The sequence below is a fragment of the Anser anser genome (genome assembly GCF_964211835.1).
Source record: "Anser anser genome assembly, chromosome: 1".
Classification (NCBI taxonomy): domain Eukaryota; kingdom Metazoa; phylum Chordata; class Aves; order Anseriformes; family Anatidae; genus Anser; species Anser anser.
Genome location: NC_139720.1, coordinates 209,784,535 through 209,806,920, shown reverse-complemented (window position 1 = coordinate 209,806,920; position 22,386 = coordinate 209,784,535). Strand labels below are relative to the sequence as shown.

At 48.4% G+C, this 22,386-nt stretch overlaps 1 protein-coding gene across 2 annotated transcripts in view; it reads right to left on the bottom strand.

Annotated features, from left to right (window-relative positions):
• The window catches only part of PAK1 (p21 (RAC1) activated kinase 1), an 805,686-nt gene that overhangs the window by 252,906 nt on the left and 530,394 nt on the right, over positions 1–22,386 (bottom strand). The gene's annotated exons all lie outside the window — the stretch shown is intronic.

Below are 22,386 nucleotides of genomic sequence, written 5' to 3'. Positions count from 1 at the left end.
TGGGTGAAAGCTTTTCTGGATTCTGCAGTTCCGGAGTCCCGTTAGTAGCAATGAGATACAGGGCCTAAAGCAAAGCAAGCACCAAAGAAACAGGAGGTTACGAAGGTCAGACTCCAGCTGCAGATTACAGAGGCACCCATTTTTCCTCTCCCTCCCCACAGTTCAATGGGGAAAAACAAAACCAAAACAAACCCTTATCACGGTGACTAATAAATGCTTAAGTTTCAGCAAAGAGAAGAGCTGCCGGCCCTATTTTTATGTGGATGGGATCCAATCCTTTCTTGCTTTACCCTCGTAATCTGGGTTTGGATCCTGCAGCCCTCTCAAGGGATTAAGAGGACAAAACCAGCAGTCCAGACTGTGTTTACAGAGGGAAGTTGGCTGGCACAGCTCTGCCAGTGCTCGACTCCTGCAATAACTATATCCTCATGGGAAGGTACCCCTGAAGAAACAGGAGGCTTTCTTCTCTCGATACTTTGCCCAAATGCACAAGGCCTAAAAAGTCAATACTCTAAAGATGCAGTTGGTCCTTTACAAAAGATGGCCAGTAGGTTCTCAAGCAGCACTTAACACCCTACAGAAACAAGTGGAGTCGTTTTGCTGCTGCTTGGGAATGAAGAATTCTCTAAGAATCAGGAAATTCAGAATTCATCCACTGCAAAATTTTACTATTAAAAGAAAATCGCTAGATGCCTTTTAAAAGGAAACAGACATCTGGCAGAGGCCTTTGGAGCTCATCGCTCATCACATCTCAAGGTAGAGGTCTGATAGCCTGGGAACTGCAACAAGTTAAGTTAAATGAGAGCAAAGCACCCCGTTGCTTAGCCATCCTCATTTAACTCCACACCAACTTTTTCCTTTCGCATTTCTTCACTGCTGCGCTTCTCTCCCAAAATCACCTCCAGTCAAAGAGGTGGAAACAAGTTAAACAGAACTGTTCTAGATCTCTTCGTCCTGTTTAGCTTAGAAAAAAAGCCATAAAACTGGCTTACACCAAGAACAGCCGCATTCCTACAAACAGACAGAATTTCCCCCTTCATTAAAGAATATGAAGGGAAAGACACCAGCGGGGCAAAGCCTGACTAAAGGCTTGTTAAACCTGGAGCTTTACTGAGAGCTCGCAAAGAGGAACAATGCACCAGCAAGAAAAAGCCCTGTTTATAAAAGAGTAATGTGGTATTCTTTGAATTCAAGGACAGCTCTCTTCCCCACTCACAAGGATTTAAGAAGCCGGGCGCTCTGGGGCCAGAAGGTGCCCCTATCGGCCTCTCCAGAAAGGGGGGAATTATGGATGCACCACATCATTAACTCAGACCCTACCTGAAGGTCTGCAACAGGAAGAGCCTGTGCCCTCTGCCACCCAGAACCAGCCATGGCTTCTAACTTAAATGACCACAATCTTCTCACTACAGCATCTAAGGAGACGTGTAGCTGCATGTGATGAAACCACAGCGGAGGTTCACCTGCCTCCTCCAGAGCCCAGGTTAACCAGCAGGCTCAGCGAAGGCCTGAGGGCAAAAAAAAGGCACTCGCTTACTCTCAGGGGGTTTTCATTGAGGTAGGGGGGTTCTCCTTCGATCATCTCGATGGCCATTATCCCCAGTGACCAGATGTCCACTTTGGGCCCGTAGGCTTTTCGTGTCACCACTTCAGGCGCCATCCAGTACGGGGTCCCCACCATGGTGCTGCGCTTGCTCTGTTCGGGAGTGATCTGGGCACAGAAGCCAAAGTCAGCTGGAAAAGCAAAGAAGGAGGGAAGAAAAAGTTAGAAATCAGCAGGTTTCTCCAAAAACAACACGTACTGATGCCAATGCTGTGGTACAAGCTAGCCTGTTGCACTGCCTGCTACATTGCTGCTGCAAAGGAGGCCCTGGTTTTGTGGTTAACAAGGTGTTCAGGAGTAAGCTTCTAAATCTGACTCGCTGAGGCCATCAACATCACAGAGCTGCTCACTTGTCGATGTGATGTGATGGTGATCAGTAAAGAGCTGTACATGGATGCTGTGAAACGTGGCAGTGCAGCATTTGGCAGCTGTAATACACTGTGTAACACATGCTCTCAAGTCTGTTCCTGGGTCTGTGAAAACAGAAACCAATGCCCAGTCTGTCCTCCCTCCACCCACACCCACCAGTATTATCTGGTCGTATTTTCAGTCCCAGAGATAGTATTTCCCCAGAAGATGTACCATCTCGCAAACACGATTTGCTTTCTAGAGCAAATACTGTGTTCAGAATAAATTTAAGGACCTAATTTGGTACTTATTATTTTCTTTGAGAAGACAGAAAGCTGAAGAGCCTTCCTGTGGAAATTGCTTGGCCCTGTCTTATTTGCATTTGACTTTCCAAAAGATCACAGAATAATAGAATCATAGGAAAATTAAGGTTGGAAAAGCCCTCCAAGATCACCTGGTCCAACCATCCCCCTACAAACAATGTCACCCACGAAACCACGTCCCCAAGCACCACGTCCAACCTTGCCTTGAACACCCCCAGGGACGGGGACTCCACCACCTCCCTGGGCAACGCGTCCCAATGCCTGACCGCTCTTTCTGAGAAGAAATGTCTCCTAATTGTTTTAATTGGTGAAGAGTAGCACTCTTTGTTCAATTCTTTGTTTTAATTGTTGAAGAGTAAGGGCATGACGTTTCCATTTTTCCACTCACCAGTGACATCACCCGACTGCCAGGACTTTTCAACTGTGATGGAGAGCGGCTTGGCAACCCCATCAGCCAGTTCCCTCAGGACCCTGGGATTCATGTCATCAGGTCCCATAGACCTGGACCTGTTTACATTCAGCAGGTGGTCTCGAACCTGCTCTTCACTTACCGTGGGTGGGACTTTGCTCCCCCAGCCTCCACCTACAGGTTCAGGGAAATGAAAGACTTGGGAAGCCCATCTACCAGTGCAGACGGAGGCAAAGAAGTTGCTGAGTACCTCAGCCTTCTCCGTGTCTGTCGTTACCAATTACTCAGGTATAGAAACTCACTCCTAATATAAGAAATTAGCCACCTCTAATCGCTTCCACACTACTATTTTCACCCCTCAGTTTATTTTCACAAATGTTAAAGGCGCATGGTGGCCCCTGGGGACTCCTCCTGTCAGCCCAGCGCAGCAGCCCGAAGGGAGCTGGGTCCTCTCTTGTGCTCTTCCTCGAGGCTCTGTGCAGAGGGGCTGACACCTCTCGCACAAGGGCTGGCGGGTGGGAAAGAAACACGCACACAAGCCCTGAATATCAGCAAGAGTTCTTTATTGCCAGGTGTTTGGTGGCTCCAAGCTAATGCCTGGGATGGAGCCTGCGCGACGAGGAGTAGGGAGCTCGCCGGGCCCTGCTGCGTAGCTACCGGTGTTCTCTCATGGCACGCAGCAGAGAGCTGCCGGGGTAGTCCCAGGTCTGATGTGGCCGAGGTGGATCCACTTCCATGGGTTCCTCCGCCTCTTCTTGTGGATCCACCTCCATGGGCTCCACGGTGTCAGGCAGGAGGACAAGCCAGTCCTTGCCTGGGACTGCCCACACGGGATGCCTCCCATCAGCTGTGTTCTCCGGCCAGGGTGCCGAACGAGGGGGTCGCCCAGTTCCATTGCCTGGTCCCATGCCACTCTCCACTTGATATTCATTCGTGGGTTTCACGCCGCCATCTCTTTTACGGCCACGGCTGGGTCCCTCGCTGCGATCTGGCCGATGGGCACGCCTCTGCTCCCCACGGCTCTCCGCATCACGCTCCCGTCTTCGCTCCACACCACCACTGCACCTCTGGTTAGGCCCAGGCCCCCTGCTGCTGGATGTCTGAGGGGCCGGCCTGTTCCCCGCATCGCTGCGGTGCCAGTGATATCTCCAATAATCGTCTCTGGGCCGGGCAGCAGACTTCCCCCAGGCACTGATGTCTTTTGTGCCGCAGGTGCTGTCCCTCTGCCCATGAGACATCTTTCTCCCATTAGCTGCCATCTTCTCGGTGCTTCCTCAGATCGCTTCGCGGTCCTCACACCGAGGAGGGCTGCCGCTCGCCTTGCTCCTTTCTCTGGCCTTCCTCCTGCCGCTTACGCTGGCTCTCAGAGGACCGAGTCGCTGAGCAAGTGGCGGGCCAGCGGCAGGGGGCCTCTTTTATAGGGCCCGGGGCAAAGGCGTGACAGCGGTGGCCACTGTGACCTCAGCAAGGCTCTGTGATGGAGTGGCCCGTGCGAGGCCAAAGGCGGCTGCGTTGGGAGAGGCCTGGAAGATGCCCTCATGTGGACAAGGAGGAGGGCTGGGGGGGCTGAGGGGCCCCTTTTCTGGGGCTGGCTCCCCCCCAGGCCATTTGGCTTGACAGAGAGAAAGGCTGCCCCATGCAATCCTGCCTCAACCCATTTTTTCTCCCCATCTCCAAGGCTTAGAATCTCTGGTTAACAAAAGAAAACTCCATCAACAAAACCAAACCAGACCCATTCAAAAGGCTAAAGCGGTCACAGCTGAAGTACCCATCTTCAGGAGATCTTTGATCTGTTTGAGGGCAGCACAGCCCCAGGAATTGGAGGGGAGCAGCCAGGACAGCCCGGCAAGCTCACGGAGTTCAAGCTCTAAATTCTCCCAAAAGATGAGCCTCGGGACCAAAACTTGGGACCCTTCTGGGCAATAAAAATCAGGGATGCAGGAAAAACATCACTTATATAAAGTGCAGCAGTTTTCCCTGAAGCATGCGATAATAACCCTCTCTTCCTCTCTTGTACCTACCAGCGTATTGCCTCTGCTCCTGCTCATTCCCCCCACTTCGCTCCCAAATAATAAGACCCTGCAGAACTGTTCCCACCAGTGAAAACGCTAAATTTAGGTATGAAAAAGTAAAAGTTTAAAGATCCAGGGCAGGTTTTGTGTGTCCCAGTGCATATTTAGCCTTGGGACACCCTTCTGAGATAACCACAGGTACATTTCCCTCCCGTGCAGGTGGAAAAAAAAGGCAGCAGTGGGATGAGAGGACTGGGGTTGGGAAGCATTTTGCAGCCACGAGGTTTCAACCAGGACCTCTGCAGAAGCTCCTCTCCTTTGCCATGGGACTAAAAATAAAATAAAATAAAATAAAATAAAATAAAATAAAATAAAATAAAATAAAATAAAATAAAATAAAATAAAATAAAATAAAATAAAATAAAATAAAATAAAATAAAATAAAAACACTCAAGTAATGGTGTTGAGGGAAATACTGGCAGAGCCACCAGCCCCGTTACCACTTTTTCAGGCACTTTTGGGGTACGTTACCAGGCCCTCCGGTCTGCCTGGTGCCCGGCTTTGTGAAGTTTCACGAGGGGAGCAGCAGGATGCAGGATGACACAGTTTGGCTGCCGGGCTCTCATGGGACAAGGACATGGACATGGGATGCACATCGCAGCAGTGCCACCACCAACTAGTTTGCCAGCTCCCCCTTCCAGACGTTCCCTTTTCTTCCAGCTCCCCCTCCGACGTGGGGCTCAGCACCCAAATGGCTTGTGAGAGCTCGGCAGGGCTCCCAGCGCCAGGAGGCTGACCTGGGAAAGTCCTCTTCACGTTAGGCTTGGTTTCTTGGACTTCCAGCACCCAGCTCTGCCCTACAGCCACAAGCGGATAAAATCCTACAGCAGGGGGCTTGTGGGGGCACACGTGTCCTCCCCTTAATATTCCTTAATCCAAGCTGGGACGAGGCACTTGCACAATTATGTAGGTGATAAACTCCTGCTCTTGTCATCAGCCTCACCCTACTGACCCCACATGTAAAAGTGATGCTGGGGAGGGCAGCTTTAGGGACCGATCCCAAATCCTCCCCCGTTTCCTCCTCTGCACCTGGAGCCGCAGACACCAAGCTCTGCCTGGGGAGACAACAAGCAGCCAGGAGGGTCCATTTCATCATCTGCCTCCTCCTCTTCCTCCTCAAGCTGGGCTCTACATCCTGCTTCCACACTGGTGTTTCTCAGAGCATTAATGACTTCCAAACAGGTGAAAATAAGCAGTAGAAATCACACTTTCTGCATCAGCTTTCAGTGTAAAGTCACTTTGCTCTATCAAGTAAGATCTAATTAAAACAGATCAGAGAAACACAACTCCTTCAAGCACCCCCCAATTCATTTCTGCAAGCGTCATTGAAACAAAGGGGAGGAGAAGCAGGTCATTCATTCAGGTTTTATTTAAGGTTTCAGTTTTGCTTTCTAAATGGCTGAGCTGACCCTAACAAACCGGGCACTACCGGAGAGTTACACCAAGGCAGTACAAAGAAAGAGAAACACGTTTTCCAGCTGATTTTAAAACGGCAAATGCCCTTGTTATTTCCCAGCAGGACAAGACACACAGACATCTGGCAGCAGGTCAGATTAGCTCCAGCTCACTTAGCACGAGTTGTTGCTCAAAGACATAAGGCTCAGTCCTCACTCTGAGCACCCCTTCATTGCACAGGAGCCCCCCGCTCCTTCCTGCTCCCAAACAGGATGCCTCAATCCACCGCAGGCTGCTTCAGCACCCTCCAAATTTCCTCAGCAGTTGGGAAACTGAGCTTTTACCTTTTGCATCCTCCTACCCCAGCACCCGTCTTCTTCCTCAGACCAACACCATCTTCTGTTGCCCTCCCACCCCTTTCCTGGGGGCATCCATTTCGGCTGCAAGTTTCCATCCAGCCCCCGCCGGCATCGCTGTTCTGCCACCACCGGCAGCTCCCTGCTTCTCCAAGACCCCAGCCTTGATGCTGAGAATTGTCATTAGCAGCAAACCATGAGATCCGCCCTAGGACATTATCTATATGCTCAATCCAGTGCGTTTACAACCCCAAAATACATCCACATGTTCTCTATTACTATCAAAATAAGCCACTGAAAAGTCTCCGTATTTTATGCTAGGGAGACAAACAGACTCAGCCTTCACCTTTGACAGCTTCCATATGAAAGATGCTGGGGAATCTGTAAGCTCGTAATTAAGAAAGGCGTTCAAATACGTACCATTCTTCTTGGACTTTGGGCTGGACCTTTCACTGCCAGCTGAGCTCAGCAAACTTGAAGTACCAGCAGCCTACAGGCCATTTCACCCCATCCTTGCATGGTAAATATCATCTGGTGATACCAACCCGTGATACCTTGAGACAGACACGTTCGGATACTAACAGAGATCTCAGCTCAGAAGCGATCTCAGCTCAGCCAGCCCCTCTCACCCAAACTCTTGGCCCCACTGAACTTAAATCAATCATTTGTTTAAAGAAAACCTAGGGCTGCAGTAATCCAGCTCAATATCAGCTCTTTAAATATAGGAAGCTTGAAATGCACCAGCTGCTTCTTAAATACGATATTCTTCAGTGCTTTGGAAAAAAAAGAGATGAGTTTTACCTTCCGCCACCACCAGGAGCTCTGGGAGCTGTAGCACGTTGTGCCATTTCGGCACCTAACCTGATGGGGTTGCTGAGGATCCCATAAAAACAAAGCAGGTTTTCAGGATGGATAGTCAAACTGAATATTTCATGTTCTCATATAGAAGAGAGAATCTAATAATCAAATAAATAAGGGCTGTGATTAAAAATGGTTCAGACTCAGTAGAATTAGTTCATACTGTAGGTATATTAAAATATATTTTAAAATGCTACCAAATCAGTTCTCTTCTCTTGGAAGTTGCGTTCAAATCCCAGCAGTAAGGATGTTCTCAGAAAAAAAAATAAGAATTATTAAGTCAGACACTTGTGCTAACAGCTCTCTGTAGTGACCAGAAAGTGCTGTAAAAGGCTATGCAGCAGCTGCCACCAGTGCTGAAGCTGAGCGATGCCCAGATGAACCTAAGAGTAGAGAAAAGGATCCATCTCTGGACAAAAAAAAATGTATCTCATTCTCCTAAACTAACTACATTCTTTTATTTATCTTTTTATTTAAGATTTCTGAGACCATGAAAACACGATGCGTCTGTTAACTTGGAATTGGGGCTAGGTACAAAGTAGCAAGTCAAACTCTTTCGCATCACAGGTTGGTAAAATAAAAACAGGAGAAGATGACATGTCTACAACCGCTGTCTTACAGCTTCCCAGTGCATAGCTCTCAGTCCTTACCAAACCAGTAAGGACCAATCCACAGTCGAAGTCAATGAGACAGAAGCACATCACAGGCTTAAGAATGGGGAGAAACAGTCACTCCTGCAGATTCCTTTCCAATAGGCAACAGAGAATCCAGCAGAGTAACTTAAATACAAGTCACCCTTTTTACCATTTTTCCTCCTGCAGAAAAATAAGCTCACGGATTTGCTCGCAGGTAGGGCACATCTGCATTACCACTCTCACCTCAAAGGGGTGTCAAGGATGGAGTGGGAAGGGAAGGCGAAGGGAAGTCAGCAACATTCAATAAATTCATGGATCAGGTTTAATCCTGTGCTGTCCAAAAAAGTCAATTGGTGGGTCGGTAAAACCAGAGCCACATTAGATTTTAGACCTAGTGAGCTCTAGCCCATCATTCCTTCCACCGCACACATGGCATTTTGAGACTTGCATAGAAAATAAAACCAAACTCCTCACCAAAGAGAATTATTCGAGGGTAGTGGCCTTCCCTTTCCCGATCTCCACCACAGCCCCAAGCAGAGGAGCTCATCAAGAGATCAGGTCCCCCCCAGGGCTGGCAGCTTTGCTGCTCTGCCCAAGGAATTCATCTTGTAAGGGGAAATTTTTCATATTACATGAAGATGAAGAATATATACAAGGGGAGGAAGGCAGAAGATTTGGCAATGGGCTTCAGACGTTACAGCCTCACGTCAGACAGTGGCCACCCTGTAGCCTGAAGGATGGGAGAAGACACCAAAAAAGCAAGGGACCTTACAGGCTTTATCTACGCCTGTAAAACCAGTGCAAGGGCTGTCACGTATCGCAGAGTGAATGGGGAAAAATATATGTATATATTTCAATCACAAGCCCAGGGCAGGGAGGAAAGGACTGATCCAGCAGCAGGTGTCAGCAAGAAGCAGGAATGAGTTTCTGTGCAACACAAGTGCTTTGGGGAGAGGAGAACTGGATTAAACTCACCCTGGAAATGACCAAAGCGATACGTACAGAGAAAGCAAGATCTTTTATCCGTTCCCTCTGTGTGCAGTTACTCCTCTTCAGAGCCACTCGCTATCCCACAGGACTACAGAAGCTTGTATCACTTAATGCATCGCTTGTAAGCACCCAGTGACGATAACACGAAAACCCATCCCATCCGACAGAGCTGTCTGGTGACAGTGAATTCTCCAACCCTCCCTCAGCCCCGAGTTAAGAAATGCAGCAGTCCTTTTATTAAAAATCAGGATACAGTTCAACATAACGCCAGTGTTTACACCCGATCTCTCTAGTAGTTCCAGGATCGCTGTTGTTTTACATATCATTACCAACCAAAGGAGTCAGTAGCATAAAGATATCAGTTCACTCGCTCATTTCAAAAAAAAAATAAAATGAATGCCCCTATGCTTCCAAGGAAACACTGTCCATGATCAGTTTGTTTTCTGTTGGCCTTGGTCTAAGAAGCAAGAGTTTTCACCATCATCTTGCAGGCAGATCTTATCTTCCTAAGAGCAATTGTTCTGTTTGCTTTCTCTTACAGGGCAGGTCTCCACGAAGCCTGACAGCACTAATAAAATAACCCTAAAAGAAATCCCAGTTGATTTTTCCTGTGATTTTTCTAGAATATCAGAACTATTTGAAAGCTGTTTAATTACTTGAGTTGAAACGAAAGTGTGCGGGGAAGGACCTTGATTCACACAATTTGGCAAAAAGATCACGACTTGTCCAACAGCTGCAAGAAGCACACACAGGCTTTCTCCTTGCTCCCCCGAAGCATCCAGCGGTGCTGCGGGAGGGCTGCATGGTCCTGCCCTCGTTCCCCTTCCAGTTGTTTTAGCTGTTCCGATTGCTGCTGCCTGCTTCCTTCCCTCCTCAAGTCATCCACAGCAGAGAGCAGCCTCAGTGCTGGAAGAGCAGCTTGGCAAAAGCAGGAAGAGTCCAGCCAGCAGAAGATTTACTTTATTAAGATAAACATGGCCTAAAGGCTCCACATTATCTTTAAAAATAAACACAGTAAGAAATACGAAAACAAACTGGCTTTGCTACGGGTAGGTCAGGTTCAGATGTTCTCAGAAGATCTTCCCAGCCATAAAATATACCCTTCCCCTACCGTGCCCATCAAGGAGGATGGAAAGACAGTTCACTACGCAAGATCAGCAGCGTACCTGTTGCGTGCCCTCCCACATTCAGCAAACGATACATCTGCTACCCTTCAAGGCAGATCAAAGTTTTAAGAACACCCCTGTGAAGGAGGAGCGGGAGGGGACAGGGACAGGTAATTCGGTTTCTGTAGGGAACATCTAAAAGGCTTGACACGACGGCTGTGCTGGCTCCCCCGCTTTAATGGTTGTTCTTTGCTGCTTCTTTAGCAGCAAGAATCAGAGGAGTGAGACTAGAAAGAGGCTTTGCAATTTTCAGGAACTGGTGCTAGGAAGAGGAAAAAGGAAAAAAAAAGGTTACATTTCTCAGAACATGTCCCAAAAGCCTGGTGTTTACACAAAATATCAGGACCTAGACCTGTATGAACTCCAACAACCTCCAAGCAGGCGAAACAAAAAAGGCACGATGAGCAAGAAAGTTCACCGTGACTTTTGGGCCTCACCTGAACTGATAAAGATCTTTGCACCCAACACATCCTAGTTTCTCCAATGTTTATACACTCTCAAGACTAAGCAAGTTCTCCCAGGAAATAAATTCATGCAAAATCTACAGTGAAATTCTTTGTGGAAGGGAGGTGTAAGTAAAAGCAACCTGTGCAGTTCCAAAACATTGCACAGGGCTTCCTGCAGCAATCATCTCTCCATTCTTCCTTTCCTGTCACCACAGATCTGCTGAAAACATTGCCTTGGCCTTCTAAAGCTATTAGAAATTTTCAGAACAGCTGGGACTGAGGAGCACAGCAGGGAATTCACAACAGGACCAGTCAGGCCATCTCCTATACCAGGTGCTCTGTTCTGTTAAACAATATTGATTATCGAGCATGCAACAAGCAGTAGGTGGTGTCACAAAGTGCTTCTTGCAGCACATGTGGTGTTTGTTTCGGGGGCAAGGCTTAAAACATAACATCTGGAACAGAGGAAGAAGTTTTCCCTGTGTTCAGGGTTAAGTGGAAAGCTTGCAATACTCCAGCCTCGCAGAGAAAGTCTAGTTGGGGACAGAGACTGACACAAAACAGCTAATCAGACGAGTGGAGGCATGAAGCCCACAAGCCGTTCAGAAAACCCAAAATAATTAAGTCCCCCAGGACTTCTGAGCACCAGAAGGGATCAACCACCCAATCTGAACACACTTCAGAGGTGGAAAAATCCGAGGCTAAAAGGTAAAGGCAGGCAGAAATGCTGCAGTCCCAATGTTCTCCTGCCCCAAGGAACACAACCCTGCTGCTGTCTGATACTCTGGAGCTGGCAAGTCCAGGAGAAAAAGTCAGCTTTCATCTACTGCCATTCTTTCTGCCGGTGATTAATGCTTCATTAGTGTCTCAGAAAGGCAGCAGCACTCCCAAAGCTGAACCCAGTAGACAAACTAAAGGAAAGAAAGGAACACCAAAAAAGAGACAACTGTCTCACAGTCGACATCTGAGGGCCCCATCATCACAGATTTATTTTACAAAGAGATGAAGCACATTTTCCACCCCCGTGGGAGGTCTGACAAAAGGAAACACATGAACACTCCTCATCTGTGTTGGTAAAAAGCCTGGCAGCTTCGTCCTTCACTTTCACCACGAGTCCAGACAAAGACACCAGGTTTTCAGTGAAATAACTGAGGATTTCTCACAAGCTTGGTTCCATCACCTCTGCAGGAAGAGCTGTATCTGGCAAAATGTGTTAACGCCAAACTGCTGCAGTTAATGCAAGACGTGCCCCTTGCAGAAAGCTTTGGGAACTCTCCCCCAGAAGGGAGACAACCAGAGCATTCGATAGCTGGAAGCCCTCCTGTTATCCAAACGGGAACAAGCACGGCCAGACCGCAACACCACAGCCAGATGTTAGGGTGAGCTGCGTGAAGAAGCCACGGGAATTAAGGGGCTCAGCAGTTGGCAGGCTCGGGGCACGGCAATTATTTGAGGTTGGTTACAGAACACGCTGCACAGCTGCTGCCAGTAGCAAGTACAGCACAAAAAGGAAAGTACTCTGTTAACGCTTCGTTAGGGATTTGGGGTTTTTTGGTTGGTTGGTTTTGGTTTTTTTTGTTCGTTTCTTCATGGTAAATTATCTCTGCTGTGCTTGTGACTTCAGATGACGCGGTATTTAAGACCCCAAATGACATTGCTCCACATGCCTATTCTCACTCTAGAATGCTGAATTCCGTCCCGTTCCCCGGCACTTACCTGGAGCAGCTCTTTTGCAGAACCTCTTTTTTCCACGTCCATTTCAAGACAGCGATTTAGGAAGTCTCGGAATATGGGTGAAAGCTTTTCTGGATTCTGCAGTTCCGGAGTCCCGTTAGTAGCAATGAGATACAGGGCCTAAAGCAAAGCAAGCACCAAAGAAACAGGAGGTTACGAAGGTCAGACTCCAGCTGCAGATTACAGAGGCACCCATTTTTCCTCTCCCTCCCCACAGTTCAATGGGGAAAAACAAAACCAAAACAAACCCTTATCAGGGTGACGAAGAAATGCTTAAGTTTCAGCAAAGAGAGGAGCTGCCAGCCCTATTTTTATGTGGATGGGATCCAATCCTTTATTGCTTTACCCTCGTAATCTGGGTTTGGATCCTGCAGCCCTCTCAAGGGATTAAGAGGACAAAACCAGCAGTCCAGACTGTGTTTACAGAGGGAAGTTGGCTGGCACAGCTCTGCCAGTGCTCGACTCCTGCAATAACTATATCCTCATGGGAAGGTACCCCTGAAGAAACAGGAGGCTTTCTTCTCTCGATACTTTGCCCAAATGCACAAGGCCTAAAAAGTCAATACTCTAAAGATGCAGTTGGTCCTTTACAAAAGATGGCCAGTAGGTTCTCAAGCAGCACTTAACACCCTACAGAAACAAGTGGAGTCGTTTTGCTGCTGCTTGGGAATGAAGAATTCTCTAAGAATCAGGAAATTCAGAATTCATCCACTGCAAAATTTTACTATTAAAAGAAAATCGCTAGATGCCTTTTAAAAGGAAACAGACATCTGGCAGAGGCCTTCTGAGCTCACTGCTCATCACATCTCAAGGTAGAGGTCTGATAGCCTGGGAACTGCAACAAGTTAAGTTAAATGAGAGCAAAGCACCCCGTTGCTTAGCCATCCTCATTTAACTCCATACCAACTTTTTCCTTTCGCATTTCTTCACTGCTGCGCTTCTCTCCCAAAATCATCTCCAGTAAAAGAGGTGGAAACAAGTTAAACAGAATTGTTCTAGATCCCTTCGTCCTGTTTAGCTTAGAAAAAAAGCCATAAAACTGGCTTACACCAAGAACAGCCGCATTCCTACAAACTGATAGAATTTCCCCTTTCATTAAAGAATACGAAGGGAAAGACACCAGCAGGGGCAAAGCCTGACTAAAGGCTTGTTAAACCTGGAGCTTTACTGGGAGCATGCAAAGAGGAACAATGCACCAGCAAGAAAAAGCCCTGTTTATAAAAGAGTAATGTGGTATTCTTTGAATTCAAGGACAGCTCTCTTCCCCACTCACAAGGATTTAAGAAGCCGGGCACTCTGGGGCCAGAAGGTGCCCCTATCGGCCTCTCCAGAAAGGGGGGAATTATGGATGCACCACATCATTAACTCAGACCCTACCTGAAGGTCTGCAACAGGAACAGCCTGTGCCCTCTGCCACCCAGAACCAGTCATGGCTTCTAACTTAAATGACCACAATCTTCTCACTACAGCATCTAAGGAGACGTGTAGCTGCATGTGATGAAACCACAGCGGAGGTTCACCTGCCTCCTCCAGAGCCCAGGTTAACCAGCAGGCTCAGCGAAGGCCTGAGGGCAAAAAAAAGGCACTCGCTTACTCTCAGGGGGTTTTCATTGAGGTAGGGGGGTTCTCCTTCGATCATCTCGATGGCCATTATCCCCAGTGACCAGATGTCCACTTTGGGCCCGTAGGCTTTTCGTGTCACCACTTCAGGCGCCATCCAGTACGGGGTCCCCACCATGGTGCTGCGCTTGCTCTGTTCGGGATTGATCTGGGCACAGAAGCCAAAGTCAGCTGGAAAAGCAAAGAAGGAGGGAAGAAAAAGTTAGAAATCAGCAGGTTTCTCCAAAAACAACACGTACTGATGCCAATGCTGTGGTACAAGCTAGCCTGTTGCACTGCCTGCTACATTGCTGCTGCAAAGGAGGCCCTGGTTTTGTGGTTAACAAGGTGTTCAGGAGTAAGCTTCTAAATCTGACTCGCTGAGGCCATCAACATCACAGAGCTGCTCACTTGTCGATGTGATGTGATGGTGATCAGTAAAGAGCTGTACATGGATGCTGTGAAACGTGGCAGTGCAGCATTTGGCAGCTGTAATACACTGTGTAACACATGCTCTCAAGCCTGTTCCTGGGTCTGTGAAAACAGAAACCAATGCCCAGTCTGTCCTCCCTCCACCCACACCCACCAGCATTATCTGGTCGTATTTTCAGTCCCAGAGATAGTATTTCCCCAGAAGATGTACCATCTCTCAAACACGATTTGCTTTCTAGAGCAAATACTGTGTTCAGAATAAATTTAAGTACCTAATTTGGTACTTATTATTTTCTTTGAGAAGACAGAAAGCTGGAGAGCCTTCCTGTGGAAATTGCTTGGCCCTGTCTTATTTGCATTTGACTTTCCAAAAGATCACAGAATAATAGAATCATAGGAAAATTAAGGTTGGAAAAGCCCTCCAAGATCACCTGGTCCAACCATCCCCCTACAAACAATGTCACCCACGAAACCACGTCCCCAAGCACCACGTCCAACCTTGCCTTGAACACCCCCAGGGACAGGGACTCCACCACCTCCCTGGGCAACGCGTCCCAATGCCTGACCGCTCTTTCTGAGAAGAAACGTCTCCTAATTGTTTTAATTGGTGAAGAGTAGCACTCTTTGTTCAATTCTTTGTTTTAATTATTGAAGAGTAAGGGCATGACGTTTCCATTTTTCCACTCACCAATGACATCACCCGACTGCCAGGACTTTTCAACTGTGATGGAGAGCGGCTTGGCAACCCCATCAGCCAGTTCCCTCAGGACCCTGGGATTCATGTCACCAGGTCCCATAGACCTGGACCTGTTTACATTCAGCAGGTGGTCTCGAACCTGCTCTTCACTTACCGTGGGTGGGACTTTGCTCCCCCAGCCTCCACCTACAGGTTCAGGGAAATGAAAGACTTGGGAAGCCCATCTACCAGTGCAGACGGAGGCAAAGAAGTTGCTGAGTACCTCAGCCTTCTCCGTGTCTGTCGTTACCAATTACTCAGGTATAGAAACTCACTCCTAATATAAGAAATTAGCCACCTCTAATCGCTTCCACACTACTATTTTCACCCCTCAGTTTATTTTCACAAATGTTAAAGGCGCATGGTGGCCCCTGGGGACTCCTCCTGTCAGCCCAGCGCAGCAGCCCGAAGGGAGCTGGGTCCTCTCTTGTGCTCTTCCTCGAGGCTCTGTGCAGAGGGGCTGACACCTCTCGCACAAGGGCTGGCGGGTGGGAAAGAAACACGCACACAAGCCCTGAATATCAGCAAGAGTTCTTTATTGCCAGGTGTTTGGTGGCTCCAAGCTAATGCCTGGGATGGAGCCTGCGCGACGAGGAGTAGGGAGCTCGCCGGGCCCTGCTGCGTAGCTACCGGTGTTCTCTCATGGCACGCAGCAGAGAGCTGCCGGGGTAGTCCCAGGTCTGATGTGGCCGAGGTGGATCCACTTCCATGGGTTCCTCCGCCTCTTCTTGTGGATCCACCTCCATGGGCTCCACGGTGTCAGGCAGGAGGACAAGCCAGTCCTTGCCTGGGACTGCCCACACGGGATGCCTCCCATCAGCTGTGTTCTCCGGCCAGGGTGCCGAACGAGGGGGTCGCCCAGTTCCATTGCCTGGTCCCATGCCACTCTCCACTTGATATTCATTCGTGGGTTTCACGCCGCCATCTCTTTTACGGCCACGGCTGGGTCCCTCGCTGCGATCTGGCCGATGGGCACGCCTCTGCTCCCCACGGCTCTCCGCATCACGCTCCCGTCTTCGCTCCACACCACCACTGCACCTCTGGTTAGGCCCAGGCCCCCTGCTGCTGGATGTCTGAGGGGCCGGCCTGTTCCCCGCATCGCTGCGGTGCCAGTGATATCTCCAATAATCGTCTCTGGGCCGGGCAGCAGACTTCCCCCAGGCACTGATGTCTTTTGTGCCGCAGGTGCTGTCCCTCTGCCCATGAGACATCTTTCTCCCATTAGCTGCCATCTTCTCGGTGCTTCCTCAGATCGCTTCGCGGTCCTCACACCGAGGAGGGCTGCCGCTCGCCTTGCTCCTTTCTCTGGCCTTCCTCCTGCCGCTTACGCTGGCTCTCAGAGGACCGAGTCGCTGAGCAAGTGGCGGGCCAGCGGCAGGGGGCCTCTTTTATAGGGCCCGGGGCAAAGGCGTGACAGCGGTGGCCACTGTGACCTCAGCAAGGCTCTGTGATGGAGTGGCCCGTGCGAGGCCAAAGGCGGCTGCGTTGGGAGAGGCCTGGAAGATGCCCTCATGTGGACAAGGAGGAGGGCTGGGGGGGCTGAGGGGCCCCTTTTCTGGGGCTGGCTCCCCCCCAGGCCATTTGGCTTGACAGAGAGAAAGGCTGCCCCATGCAATCCTGCCTCAACCCATTTTTTCTCCCCATCTCCAAGGCTTAGAATCTCTGGTTAACAAAAGAAAACTCCATCAACAAAACCAAACCAGACCCATTCAAAAGGCTAAAGCGGTCACAGCTGAAGTACCCATCTTCAGGAGATCTTTGATCTGTTTGAGGGCAGCACAGCCCCAGGAATTGGAGGGGAGCAGCCAGGTTAAGCCCGGCAAGCTCACGGAGTTCAAGCTCTAAATTCTCCCAAAAGATGAGCCTCGGGACCAAAACTTGGGACCCTTCTGGGCAATAAAAATCAGGGATGCAGGAAAAACATCACTTATATAAAGTGCAGCAGTTTTCCCTGAAGCATGCGATAATAACCCTCTCTTCCTCTCTTGTACCTACCAGCGTATTGCCTCTGCTCCTGCTCATTCCCCCCACTTCGCTCCCAAATAATAAGACCCTGCAGAACTGTTCCCACCAGTGAAAACGCTAAATTTAGGTATGAAAAAGTAAAAGTTTAAAGATCCAGGGCAGGTTTTGTGTGTCCCAGTGCATATTTAGCCTTGGGACACCCCTCTGAGATAACCACAGGTACATTTCCCTCCCGTGCAGGTGGAAAAAAAAGGCAGCAGTGGGATGAGAGGACTGGGGTTGGGAAGCATTTTGCAGCCACGAGGTTTCAACCAGGACCTCTGCAGAAGCTCCTCTCCTTTGCCATGGGACTAAAATAAAATAAAATAAAATAAAATAAACACTCAAGTAATGGTGTTGAGGGAAATACTGGCAGAGCCACCAGCCCCGTTACCACTTTTTCAGGCACTTTTGGGGTACGTTACCAGGCCCTCCGGTCTGCCTGGTGCCCGGCTTTGTGAAGTTTCACGAGGGGAGCAGCAGGATGCAGGATGACACAGTTTGGCTGCCGGGCTCTCGTGGGACAAGGACATGGACATGGGATGCACATCGCAGCAGTGCCACCACCAACTAGTTTGCCAGCTCCCCCTTCCAGACGTTCCCTTTTCTTCCAGCTCCCCCTCCGACGTGGGGCTCAGCACCCAAATGGCTTGTGAGAGCTCGGCAGGGCTCCCAGCGCCAGGAGGCTGACCTGGGAAAGTCCTCTTCACGTTAGGCTTGGTTTCTTGGACTTCCAGCACCCAGCTCTGCCCTACAGCCACAAGCGGATAAAATCCTACAGCAGGGGGCTTGTGGGGGCACACGTGTCCTCCCCTTAATATTCCTTAACCCAAGCTGGGACGAGGCACTTGCACAATTATGTAGGTGATAAACTCCTGCTCTTGTCATCAGCCTCACCCTACTGACCCCACATGTAAAAGTGATGCTGGGGAGGGCAGCTTTAGGGACCGATCCCAAATCCTCCCCCGTTTCCTCCTCTGCACCTGGAGCCGCAGACACCAAGCTCTGCCTGGGGAGACAACAGGCAACCAGGAGGGTCCATTTCACCACCTGCCTCCTCCTCTTCCTCCTCAAGCTGGGCTCTACATCCTGCTTCCACACTGGTGTTTCTCAGAGCATTAATGACTTCCAAACAGGTGAAAATAAGCAGTAGAAATCACACTTTCTGCATCAGCTTTCAGTGTAAAGTCACTTTGCTCTATCAAGTAAGATCTAATTAAAACAGATCAGAGAAACACAACTCCTTCAAGCACCCCCCCATTCATTTCTGCAAGCGTCATTGAAACAAAGGGGAGGAGAAGCAGGTCATTCATTCTGGTTTTATTTAAGGTTTCAGCTTTGCTTTCTAAATGGCTGAGCTGACCCTAACAAACCGGGCACTACCGGAGAGTTACACCAAGGCAGTACAAAGAAAGAGAAACACGTTTTCCAGCTGATTTTAAAACGGCAAATGCCCTTGTTATTTCCCAGCAGGACAAGACACACAGACATCTGGCAGCAGGTCAGATTAGCTCCAGCTCACTTAGCACGGGTTGTTGCTCAAAGACATAAGGCTCAGTCCTCACTCTGAGCACCCCTTCATTGCACAGGAGCCCCCCGCTCCTTCCTGCTCCCAAACAGGATGCCTCAATCCACCGCAGGCTGCTCCAGCACCCTCCAAATTTCCTCAGCAGTTGGGAAACTGAGCTTTTACCTTTTGCTTCCACCTACACCTGCAACCATCCTCTTCCTCAGACCAACACCATCCTCTGTTGCCCTCCCACCCCTTTCCTGGGGGCATCCATTTCGGCTGCAAGTTTCCATCGCTGTTCTGCCACCAGCGGCAGCTCCCTGCTTCTCCAAGACCCCAGCCTTGATGCTGAGAGCTGTCATTAGCAGCAAACCATGAGATCCGCCCTAGGACATTATCTGTACGCTCAATCCAGTGTGTTTACAGCCCCAAAATACATCCACATGTTCTCTATTACTATCAAAATAAGCCACTGAAAAGTCTCCGTATTTTATGCTAGGGAGACAAACAGACTCAGCCTTCACCTTTGACAGCTTCCATATGAAAGATGCTGGGGAATCTGTAAGCTCATAATTAAGAAAGGCGTTCAAATACGTACCATTCTTCTTGGACTTTGGGCTGGACCTTTCACTGCCAGCTGAGCTCAGCAAACTTGAAGTACCAGCAGCCTACAGGCCACTTCAGCCCATCCTTGCATGGTAAATATCATCTGGTGATACCAACCCGTGATACCTTGAGACAGACACGTTCGGATACTAACGGAGATCTCAGCTCAGAAGCGATCTCAGCTCAGCCAGCCCCTCTCACCCAAACTCTTGGCCCCACTGAACTTAAATCAATCATTTGTTTAAATAAAACCTAGGGCTACAGTAACACAACTCCATATCAGCTCTTTAAATATAAGAAGCTTGAAATGCACCAGCTGCTTCTTAAATACGACAATCTTCAGTGCTTTGGAAAAAAAAGAGATGAGTTTTACCTTCCGCCACCACCAGGAGCTCTGGGAGCTGTAGCACATTGTGCCATTTCGGCACCTAACCTGATGGGGTTGCTGAGGATCCCTTAAAAAGGAAGCAGGTTTTCAGGATGGATAGTCAAACAACTGAATATTTCATGTTCTCATATAGAAGAGAGAATCTAATAATCAAATAAATAAGGGCTGTGATTAAAAATGGTTCAGACTCAGTGAAATTAGTTCATGCAGTAGGTATATTAAAAATATATATTAAAAAATGCCACCAAATCAGTTCTCTTGTTGGAATTTGCTTTCACATCCCAGCAGTAAGGATGCACTCAGAAAAAAAAAAAAAGAAAAAAAAAAAAGCCACAGAGGAAAATTTTAAGTCAGACACTTGTGCTAACAGCTCTCTCTAGTGACCAGAAAGTGCTGTAAGAGGCTATGCAGAAGCTGCCACCAGTGCTGAAGCTGGGCGATGCCCAGATGAACCTAACAGTAGACAAAAGGATCCATATCTCAGAAAAAAATATATACCTCATTCTCCTAAGCTAACTAAATTTTATTTATTTTTTTAAGATTTCTGAGAACGTGAAAACATGATGTGTCTGTTAACTTGGAATTGGGGCTAGGTACAAAGTAGCAAGTCAAACTCTTTCGCATCATAGACAGGTAAAAAATAAAATAAAACAGACGACATGTCTACAGTCACTGTCTTACAGCTTCCCAGTGCATAGCTCTCAGTCCTTACCAAACCAGTAAGGACCAATTCACAGCTGAAGTCAATGAGACAGAAGCACATCACAGGCTTAAGAATGGGGAGAAACAGTCACTCCTGCAGATTCCTTTCCAATAGGCAACAGAGAATCCAGCAGAGTAACTTAAATACAAGTCACCCTTTTTACCATTTTTCCTCCTGCAGAAAAATAAGCTCACGGATTTGCTCGCAGGTAGGGCACATCTGCATTACCACTCTCATCTCAAAGGGGTGTCAAGGATGGAGTGGGAAGGGAAGGCGAAGGGAAGTCAGCAACATTCAATAAATTCATGGATCAGGTTTAATCCTGTGCTGTCCAAAAAAGTCAATTGGTGGGTCGGTAAAACCAGAGCCACATTAGATTTTAGACCTAGTGAGCTCTAGCCCATCATTCCTTCCACCGCACACATGGCATTTTGAGACTTGCATAGAAAATAAAACCAAACTCCTCACCAAAGAGAATTATCCGAGGGCAGTGGCCTTCCCTTTCCCGATCTCCACCCCAGCCCCAAGCAGAGGAGCTCATCAAGAGATCAGGTCCCCCCCAGGGCTGGCAGCTTTGCTGCTCTGCCCAAGGAATTCATCTTGTAAGGGGAAATTTTTCATATTACATGAAGATGAAGAATATATACAAGGGGAGGAAGGCAGAAGATTTGGCAATGGGCTTCAGACGTTACAGCCTCACGTCAGACAGTGGCCACCCTGTAGCCTGAAGGATGGGAGAAGACACCAAAAAAGCAAGGGACCTTACAGGCTTTATCTACGCCTGTAAAACCAGTGCAAGGGCTGTCACGTATCGCAGAGTGAATGGGGAAAAATATATGTATATATTTCAATCACAAGCCCAGGGCAGGGAGGAAAGGACTGATCCAGCAGCAGGTCTCAGCAAGAAGCAGGAATGAGTTTCTGTGCAACACAAGTGCTTTGGGGAGAGGAGAACTGGATTAAACTCACCCTGGAAATGACCAAAGCGATACGTACAGAGAAAGCAAGATCTTTTATCCGTTCCCTCTGTGTGCAGTTACTCCTCTTCAGAGCCACTCGCTATCCCACAGGACTACAGAAGCTTGTATCACTTAATGCATCGCTTGTAAGCACCCAGTGACGATAACATGAAAACCCATCCCATCCGACAGAGCTGTCTGGTGACAGTGAATTCTCCAACCCTCCCTCAGCCCCGAGTTAAGAAATGCAGCAGTCCTTTTATTAAAAATCAGGATACAGTTCAACATAACGCCAGTGTTTACACCCGATCTCTCTAGTAGTTCCAGGATCGCTGTTGTTTTACATATCATTAGCAACCAAAGGAGTCAGTAGCATAAAGATATCAGTTCACTCGCTCATTTCAAAAAAAAAATAAAATGAATGCCCCTATGCTTCCAAGGAAACACTGTCCATGATCAGTTTGTTTTCTGTTGGCCTTGGTCTAAGAAGCAAGAGTTTTCACCATCATCTTGCAGGCAGATCTTATCTTCCTAAGAGCAATTGTTCTGTTTGCTTTCTCTTACAGGGCAGGTCTCCACGAAGCCTGACAGCACTAATAAAATAACCCTAAAAGAAATCCCAATTGATTTTTCCTGTGATTTTTCTAGAAATATCAGAACTATTTGAAAGCTGTTTAATTACTTGAGTTGAAACGAAAGTGTGCGGGGAAGGACCTTGATTCACACAATTTGGCAAAAAGATCACGACTTGTCCAACAGCTGCAAGAAGCACACACAGGCTTTCTCCTTGCTCCCCCGAAGCATCCAGCGGTGCTGCGGGAGGGCTGCATGGTCCTGCCCTCGTTCCCCTTCCAGTTGTTTTAGCTGTTCCGATTGCTGCTGCCTGCTTCCTTCCCTCCTCAAGTCATCCAAAGCAGAGAGCAGCCTCAGTGCTGGAAGAGCAGCTTGGCAAAAGCAGGAGGAGTCCAGCCAGCAGAAGATTTACTTTATTAAGATAAACATGGCCTAAAGGCTCCACATTATCTTTAAAAATAAACACAGTAAGAAATACGAAAACAAACTGGCTTTGCTATGGGTAGGTCAGGTTCAGATGTTCTCAGAAGATCTTCCCAGC